General features: G+C 39.5%; 1 non-coding gene across 1 annotated transcript; it reads left to right on the top strand.

Annotated features, from left to right (window-relative positions):
* Window positions 1-325: 325 nt before the first annotated feature.
* On the top strand, window positions 326-429 carry LOC112764457 (small nucleolar RNA R71). The gene has a single exon (XR_003183193.1). It is a non-coding gene; the product is annotated as a small nucleolar RNA R71 (small nucleolar RNA).
* The last annotated feature ends 9,607 nt before the right edge of the window (window positions 430-10,036 follow it).

Genomic DNA, 10,036 nt, shown 5'->3' with positions numbered 1-10,036 from the left:
TCTAGTACTGTTGGATGCGTGTTGCAATCCATTCAGATTTTGAGAGATCATGTTGACCTGTTGAGTCAACACTTTGTTCTGGGCCAATATGGCATTCAGAGCATCAATTTCAAGAACTCCTTTCTTCTGAGGTACCCCATTATTCACGGAATTCCTCTCAGAGGTGTACATGAACTGGTTGTTTGCAACCATGTCAATGAGTTCTTGAGCCTCTTCAGGCGTTTTCTTCAGGTGAATAGATCCACCTGCAGAATGGTCCAATGACATTTTCGAAAATTCAGAGAGACCATAATAAAATATATCTAATAGGGTCCATTCTGAAAACATGTCAGATGGACATCTTTTGGTCAACTGCTTATATCTTTCCCAGGCTTCATAGAGGGATTCACCATCTTTTTGTTTGAAGGTTTGAACATCCACTCTCAGCTTGCTCAGCTTTTGAGGAGGAAAGAATTTATCCAGGAAGGCAGTGACCAGCTTATCCCAGGAGTCCAGGCTATCCTTAGGTTGTGAATCCAACCATATTCTAGCTCTGTCTCTTACAGCAAAAGGGAAAAGCATGAGTCTGTAGACTTCAGGATCAACTCCATTTGTCTTTACAGTCTCACAGATCTGCAAGAACTCAGTTAAGAACTGATAGGGATCTTCAGATGGAAGTCCATAAAACTTGCAGTTTTGTTGCATTAATGCAACTAGTTGAGGCTTAAGCTCAAAGTTATTGGCTCCAATGGCAGGAATGGAGATGCTTCTTCCATCAAATTTGGACGTTGGCTTTGTGAAGTCACCAAGCATTCTCCTTGCATTATTATTATTATTTTCGGCTGCCATCTCCTTCTCCTGTTCGAAAATTTCTGAAAGGTTATTTCTGGATTGTTGTAATTTAGCTTCTCTTAATTTTCTCTTCAGAGTCCTTTCAGGTTCTGGATCAACTTCAACAAGAGTGCCTTTTTCCCTGTTCCTGCTCATAAGAAAGAGAAGAAAACAAGAAAAGAAAGAGGAATCCTCTATGTCACAGTATAGAGATTCCTTTATGTTAGTAGAAGAACATAGGGGTATAAGAAAGAAAGAGGAGGGATTCGGATTTTGGATGAAGAGAGATGAAGAGAAGTGTTAGTAATTAAATAATTAAATAGAAGAAGAAAAGAGAGGGAGAAATTCGAAAATAATTTTTGAAAAAGAGGTTAGTAATTTTCGAAAATTAAAGATAAATGTAATTAAAAATAAAATTTAAAACAAAAAGAATTTTTGAAAAAGAGAGGGAGGTATTTTCGAAAATTAGAGAGGGAAAAGTAGTTAGGTGGTTTTGAAAAAGATAAGAAACAAACAAAAAGTTAGTTAGTTGATTTGAAAAAGATTTGAAATCAAATTTTGAAAAAGATAAGAAGATAAGAAGTTAGATAAGATATTTTGAAATCAAATTTTGAAAAAGATAAAATTTTTGAAAAAGATAAGATAAAGGATAAAAAGATATATTTTGAAAAAGATATTTGGAAAAGATTTAATTTTTAAAAATAACTTAACTAACAAGAAACTACAAGATAAGATTCTAGAACTTAAAGATTGAACCTTTCTTAACAAGAAAGTAACAAACTTCAAATTTTTGAACCAATCACATTAATTGTTAGCTAATTTTTGAAAATTTAATAAAAAGATAAGAAAAATATTTTGAAAAATAATTTTTGAAATTTTCGAAAATTATATAAAAATTGAAAAAGATATGATTTTGAAAAAGATTTTGAAAAGATAAGATTTTTAAAATTTGAAATTTTGACTTGACTTGTAAGAAACAACTAATTTTAAAAATTTTTGACCAAGTCAACCCAAAATTTCGAAAATTTTGAGAAAAATAAGGAAAAGATATTTTTTGATTTTTGAATTTTTAAAGAAAAACACAAAAATGACCCAAAACATGAAAATTTTGGATCAAAACACAAGATGCATGCAAGAATGCTATGAATGTCAAGATGAACACCAAGAACACTTTGAAGATCATGATGAACATCAAGAACATAATTTTGAAAAATTTTTTATGCAAAGAAAACATGCAAGACACCAAACTTAAAAATTTTTAATGCATGGAAAATATGAATGCAAAAATGCACATGAAAAACAACAAAAGACACAAAACAAGAAATCATCAAGATCAAACAAGAAGACTTGTCAAGAACAACTTGAAGATCATGAAGAACACTATGAATGCATCGGATTTTCGAAAAATGCAAAAAAAATTTTAAAAACATGCAATTGACACCAAACTTAAAAATTAACACAAGACTCAAACAAGAAACACAAAATATTTTTTATTTTTATGATTTTCTAATTTTTTTGGATTTTTATTATTATTTTTTCGAAAATAAAGTTTGGAAAAACGAAAAATAAAAAGAAAAATTTTGAAAAAGATTTTTGAAAAGAAAATTACCTAATCTGAGCAACAAGATGAACCGTCAGTTGTCCATACTCGAACAATCCCCGGCAACGGCGCCAAAAACTTGGTGGACGAAATTGTGATTTCTATCTTTTGAGCTTTAGCATATATTTACTCTTAGGGCACTGTTTATTTTCACAACTCCGTTCAACTAACCAGCAAGTGTACTGGGTCGTCCAAGTAATAAACCTTACGTGAGTAAGGGTCGAATCCACAGAGATTGTTGGTATGAAGCAAGCTATGGTCACCTTGCAAATCTCAGTTAGGCAGAAAAAAGGGGAATTATGATTATTGGAATAATTAATGAAAAGGAATGATAAAAAGGGATAGAATACTTATGCAGATTCATTGGTAGGAATTTCAGATAAGCGGATGGAGATGCTGTAGAGCCCAGGGACGCCTGCTCTCCTACTGCTTCTACTCAATCCTTCTTACTCCTTTCCATGGCAAGCTTTGTATAGGGGTTCACCATCAACTGTGGCTACTTTCTTCCTCTCGGGGAAATATCCTGTGCGGCTGTCACTCGCACAGCTAACCAGTCTGGAGGCATCACCCATGGCTGATGGCTACATCCCATCCTCGCAGTGAAAACTAATGCTACGCACTCTGTCACAGTACGGCTAATCACCGGTTGGTTCCCTCCCCTACTGGAATAGAATCCCTCTTTTGCGTCTGTCACTAACGCCCAGCAGGTTACAAGTTTGAAGCACGTCACAGTCATTCATTACCGGAATCCTACTCGGAATACCACAGACAAGGTTAGACTTTCCGGATTCCCAGGATCCTACTCGGAATACCACAGACAAGGTGAGACTTTCCGGATCGTCATAAATGCCGCCATCTATCTAGCTTATACCACGAAGATTCTGTTGGGGAATCTAAGAGATACGCATTCAAGCTCTGTTGCATGTAGAACGGAAGTGGTTGTCAATCACGCGCGTTCATAAGTGAGAATGATAATGAGGGTAATCTGACTCATTACATTCATCATGTTCTTGGGTTTGAATGAATATCTTGGAATAAGAATAAGAGAGATTTGAATAAAAGATAATAGAATTTCATTAATACTTGAGGTACAGCAGAGCTCCACACCCTTAATCTATGGTGTGCAGAAACTCCACCGTTGAAAATACATAAGCAAAGGGTCCAGGCATGGCCGAATGGCCAGCCCCCTAAACGTGATCAATGATCCCCTAAGATGAAGAATAAAACAAAACTGAGACCAAAGATGTCTAATACAATAGATAAATGTCCTATATATACTAGACTAGCTACTAGGGTTTACATGAGTAAGTATTTGATGCATAAATCCACTTCCGGGGCCCACTTGGTGTATGCTTGGGCTGAGCTTGATCATTCCACGAGCTAAGGCATTTCTTGGCGTCAAACTTCAGGTTATGACGTGTTTTGGGCGTTCAACTCCGGATAATGACGTTTTTCTGGCGTTTAACTCCAGACAGCAGCATGAACTTGGCGTTTAACGCCAAGTTACGTCGTCATTCTTCGAATAAAGTATGGACTATTATATATTGATGGAAAGCCCTGGATGTCTAATTTCCAACGCCGTTGAGAGCGCGCCAATTGGAGTTCTGTAGCTCCAGAAAATCCATTTCAAGTGCAGGGAAGTCAGATTCCAACAGCATCAGCAGTCCTTTTGTCAGCCTTCTTCAGAGTTTTGCTCAAATCCCTCAATTTCAGTCAGAATTTACCTGAAATCACAGAAAAACACACAAACTCATAGTAAAGTCCAGAAATGTGAATTTAACATAAAAACTAATGAAAACATCCCTAAAAGTAGCTTAAACTTACTAAAAACTATATGAAAACAATGCCAAAAAACGTATAAATTATCCGCTCATCAGCCATCTTAATGCTGCTCCGAGTAATGAAGTCCAAATGGCAAAGGAGAGAGACATCGTCAGTGGGGATGGTACCATAAGGACCAATCTGCTGATCAATAAACTCAACCGCGTCAAAGTCAGGGGCGTCAAGGTTAAAAGGCTCAGTTGTCTTTTGTTTTTTGTTTGGAGGAGCGCCACAAGTAGCAACAGAAGCTGGCAGAGGATTAACCAAATGAACCCGGGGAGTAGGGATTACCCTCCTCGCCCCCGGTGAGCTTGGTACGGCCGGCTTCGACTGAACCTGGGACGACGCCTCCCCGGCCGCCTTGGCCGAGATATTTTCAGCTATAGTAGCCTTCCTTGCCCTTTTAAAGGCCTTCATAGATTCGTTATTTTTAATCATCTCTACAAACAAACATCACAGCGGGAAACCAAGTTACGAATCAGAAAAGATCTTATAAGAGATAAACTCAACAAAATAAGCAAAACCAAAAGAAGAATTGACCACTACCCAACTCAGCTCAGAGGAGAGAGGGGTTTGCTAAGAATTTCTTTGTGTCAAGATGGGGAGGTTGCCTCCAGTTTTCTTTTAGCACAGTCACAAAAGCTTGCTCCGCCTCATCTAACATTTCCCACATATATTTAGATACCATTACAATTTTTTGCCATTCCAAGGGAAAGTGCGCTCATCATTTTCATCCAGAAAAAAGAGCCAAGCCCCTTCAACAGCTCGGACCCTAAAAAAGTAATTTTTGAAGTCGCAGAAAGATTCATCAAACATGGAGAAAACCTTTTTCCCTTGGAAAGCTCGGAAAGAAACCCAAGCGGCTTTCTTCTTAACCACCCCAGGCTTTGTCAAAACAAAGAGATAAAAGAAGAGGGATTGTGAAGCAGGGATACCGAGCACATGACACAGCAATTGAAAGATTTTTATAAAACCCCAGGAATTGGGGTGAAGTTGGGATGGAGCTACATTACAGGACCATAATAGGTTGGTCTCAAAAGAGGTAAAAGGAAGAGTAATATTCATTTGACTAAAAAAGAAGTCGTATGCATAGAAAAAGGGGCGCTCTCCAGCAATTCGGGTAGAAAAATATACCCTTTCCTCAGAATTTGGAGATACGAGCTCATAGTTCTTCTCATCACTACCATTACCACAAATCCTATGAAATTGCCTAAGTTGCTGACAAAACTCAGAGTCAACCAACGAAACACACAGAAGAACCATAGAATCCACCCAATCAGCTATGTCCTCAGGGACTTGGGAAGATGTCTCAACAATTTTTTTTGCGAGAAGACATGAGGTCAACTAGTCCTACAACAAGAAAAGAAGATTGGATTACTAAAAAACATCTCGGATAAAAGCAAAACAACTTGGCTAACACAATCCAGCGCAGTACAAGCAACAAAAGGAAACCGCAGGACCCACACCAAAGATCCAGGGGCATCCTTTGGAGGCAGTCACAGAACAAGAACTCAGGAAAACCTACAAGCTCACACATTGATAACGACCCCTTTCAACTAAAACAACACTCTGAATAGAAGGCCACGAGCCACAGGTAAAATCATTAAAATAACTACCCTTCAGACCCACAGTCCCAGTTTAGGCAACAAACGAAGCAACCAAATAACAAAACAGCTCAAGAAGAAGTTATCAAAGACACAACCTTTTCAGAAAAATAAAAAGTTATCTTTTGCAAAATTTATCAACAAAGAAAACTATCAACATGGTGAAAGACATCAAAGGAACAACCTTTTGAGAAAGCAAGTGGGTTCATACAGATCGCAAAAGAAGAAAAATAAACGGCACAAACCCTAAGATACAGAAGGTTCATTTCAAAAGCAAAAAACACCCCCACAACAATAAACAAGCAGATGCACGGCAATACAAAAAGGTTCAAACTTTCTAAAGTCAAAAAAGGAGCAATGCAAGCGACGAAGAAAGCAAGAAAGAACCAACCTGGAAAAAGGGAGAAAACTCTGGAGAAAGCTAAAAGCAAAAGCGGCAGGGATTAGAGTCACCTCTCAAATAGAAAGCCTCACAGAAGTTGAAAATGGAAGATGGAATCCAGAGTCGCCCTTTCACAGTAAGGAAAGCACTAATGATCGCCAAGAATACGGGACAGAAAAGAAATACAAAAACTGCAAACTTCAAAAAACAAAAAGAGAGAAATAAAAGAAGTTACGGAGAAGAGAAACCATTTTTTAAGTGTGAAATTCAAAATAGAGAGGCTAAGAGAAACGAGGCAATTAAAAACCAATTAATGAGGGTACTAAAACCTTGCATATTCCCAAGGCTAAGAGCGCTAATGCAAAAGCGCGCGCATTTAAGAAGAAGCAAAAGAAAACGTTCCATATTCAAAAAGGAGAATGCTACAAAGATAAAGTCGACAAGATGCTCGAGTTCGGTTTCACCAGAGAAGGATCAAAGTCCTAAAACTAATACTCGGCCTCAAAAAGAAAGACCGAGCTCGAGTAGGGGCACTGTTCATACCCTGGGTTGAGCTATCCGACTCGGGATGTTTAGCGACAAGGTGACCGACCTCTTCAGGTCAGACTATCCGACCTCTTCTCAAAGAGCTCGGCCAAATTACCAAGAAAGCCCAAATAAAGGGCCCAAATAGAGGAACACGACCCAAATCCAAAGGCAGCCCAAGCCTATAGAGATAAGGGCGGTTCCCTTGAAGATAAGCTGACCTCACCCAAAGATAAGATAATATAAGATAAGATAAGATAACTAATTTATCTTACCTAAAAAGGAAGATAAGCTGACCTCTATAAATACACTGGAGCACCCAGGTATAACTCATACTCTGATTCTACTAAAACCTGCTTAATACCCTTGCTAACTTAAGCATCAGAGTCCCTTGCAGGTACCACCACCCTCCGGTGACGAAGGATCAGCAGCATTACCAGTCCAACAAGTCGGACGCGACAGCTTTGGCCGCCACGCACAAGCCGGACACGTCACCTCTGATCAGTACAAAAGATCTCGTCCGAGATCGACCTACAGTTTCAGGTAACCCTCGGAACAGGGCTTATATAGGAGTGGAGTGGAGAGGGAATTTTTGTAATAGGGGTTGGATTTGGGAGGGAGATTGTTTGAATTTGAATGGGTGGGGGTAGGTGGGTTGTCTGATGGGTTTGGAGGAGAAATTGAGGTGATTGGTGGAGGTTATTTTAGGGAAGAGTGATATGGAAAGTTGTGAAAAGGAGAGAAAAATAGTTGGGGTAGGTGGGGATCCTGTGGGATTCACAGATCCTGAGGTGTCAAGGAATTCTGGTCCCTGCACCTTTCTGGCATTTAAACGCCCTCTGTGTGCCAATTCTGGCATTTAACACCAGCTCTGCTGCCCATTATGGCGTTAAACGCCAGGCTGATGTCCCTTTCTGGCGTTTAACGCCAGCCAGACACCAGACACCCTTTTCTGGCGTTAAACGCTAGTCTGTCTGCCAATTCTAGTGTTTAACGCCTAGAATGCTGCCAGACTGGGCATTAAACGCCCATTCTGCTATCCTTATTGGCGTTAAAATGCCAGTAAGCCTATCCTCCAGGGCGTGCTGTTTTTGATGCTCTTTTTTTATTCCGCTTTAATTCTGCAGCTGTTTTTGTGACTCCACATGATCATCAACCTAAAGAAAACACAAAATAACAATGGAAAATGAAATGAAAAAGATTAACATAGATAAATAAGATTGGGTTGCCTCTCAATAAGCATTTCTTTAATGTCAATAGCTTGACAGTGAGCTCTTATAGAGCTTCACAGATACTTAGAGCATGATTGTGGCCTCACAATACCAAACTTAGAGTTTGAATGTAGCTCTGCTTGACCCTGTATGGAGAGAATTAGATGAAACTTTTCATGCTTCTTCTCCATGTTTACAGAAGAAGATCGTTGAGCCTTAAACACAAGGTAGTCCTCATTCAATTGAAGGACTAACTCTCCTCTGTCCACATCAATCATAGCCCTTGCTGTGGCTAGGAAGGGTCTTCCAAGGATGATGGATTCATCCTCATCCTTCCCAGTGTCTAGGATTATGAAGTCAGCAGGAATGTAAAGGCCTTCAGATTTCACTAAGACATACTCTACAAGTCCATAAGCCTGTTTCATTGATTTGTTTGCCATCTCTAGTGAGATTCTTGCAGCTTGTACCTCAAAGATCCCTAGTTTCTCCATTACAGAGAGTGGCATGAGGTTTATACCTGACCCTAGGTCACACAAAGCCTTCTCAAAGGTCATGGTGCCTATGGTACAAGGTATTAAGAACCTTCAGGGATCCGGTTTCTTTTGAGGTAATGTTTGCTGAACCCAGGTATTCAGTTCATTGAAGAGCAATGAAGGTTCATCCTCCCAAGTCTTATTACCAAATAACTTGGCATTCAGCTTCATGATTGCTCCTAGATACCGAGCAACTTGCTCTTCAACAATATCTTCATTTTCTTCAGAGGAAGAATACTCATCAGAGCTCATGAATGGTAATAGGAAGTTCAGTAGAATCTCTATGGTCTCTATATGAGCCTCAGATTCTTTTGGTTCCTCATTAGGGACTTCCTTATTGGCTAGTGGGCGTCCATTGAGGTCTTCCTCACTGGAAATCACTGCCTCTTCCTCCTCTATAGGTTCGGCCATTTTGGTTATATTGATGGCCTTGCACTCTCTCTTTGGATTCTCTTCTGTATTGCTTAGGAGAGTACTAGGAGGGGTTTCAGTAACTCTTTTACTCATTTGACCCACTTGTACCTCCAAATTTCTGATGGAGGACCTTGTTTCAGTCATAAAACTGAGAGTGGCTTTAGATAGATCAGAGACTATGTTTGCTAAGCCAGAGGAGCTCTAAGAATTCTCTGTCTGTTGCTGAGAAGATGATGGAAAAGGCTTGCTATTGCCAAACCTATTTCTCCCACCATTATTATTATTTTTGAAGCCTTGTTGAGGCTTCTGTTGATCCTTCCATGAGAAATTTGGATGATATCTCCATGAATAATTATAGGTGTTTCTATAGGATTCTCCCATGTAGTTCACCTCTTCCATTGCAAGATTCTCAGGGTCATAAGCTTCTCCTTCAGAGGTTGCTTCTTTAGTACTGTGGTGGACGAAATTGTGATCTACGTTCTTTGGATTTTGAATGAAAGCTTTATTATGGCACTGGTTGAATTCACAATTCCGTTCAACTAACCACCAAGTGTACTGAGTCGTCCAAGTAATAAACCTTACGTGAGTAAGGGTCGAATCCACAGAGATTGTTGGTATGAAGCAAGCTATGGTCACCTTGTAAATCTCAGTTAGGGAGATTAAAGGGTAATTGTGATTATTGGAATAAATAATAAATAAAAAGGAATAATAAAAGGGATAGAAGACTTATGCAGATTCATTGGTGAGAATTTCAGATAAGCGGATGGAGGTGCTGTATGGCTCAAGGACGCCTGCCCTCCTACTGCTTCTACTCAATCCTTCTTACTCCTTTCCATGGCAAGCTTTGTATAGGGGTTCACCATCAACTGTGGCTACTTTCAATCCTCTCGGGGAAATATCCTATGCGGCTGTCACTCGCACAGCTAACCAGTCTGGAGGCATCACCCATGGTTGATGGCTACATCCCATCCTCGCAGTGAAAACTAATGCTCACGCACTCTGTCACAGTACGGCTAATCACCGGTTGGTTCCCTCCCCTACTGGAATAGAATCCCTCTTTTGCGTCTGTCACTAACGCCCAGCAGGTTACAAGTTTGAAGCACGTCACAGTCATTCATTACCGGAATCCTACTCGG

Source organism: Arachis hypogaea, chromosome 2, assembly GCF_003086295.3.
Source record: "Arachis hypogaea cultivar Tifrunner chromosome 2, arahy.Tifrunner.gnm2.J5K5, whole genome shotgun sequence".
In the NCBI taxonomy this organism is placed as follows: domain Eukaryota; kingdom Viridiplantae; phylum Streptophyta; class Magnoliopsida; order Fabales; family Fabaceae; genus Arachis; species Arachis hypogaea.
The sequence above is the reverse complement of the archived record's forward strand: the minus strand, read 5'-3'. Positions and strand labels throughout refer to the sequence as shown.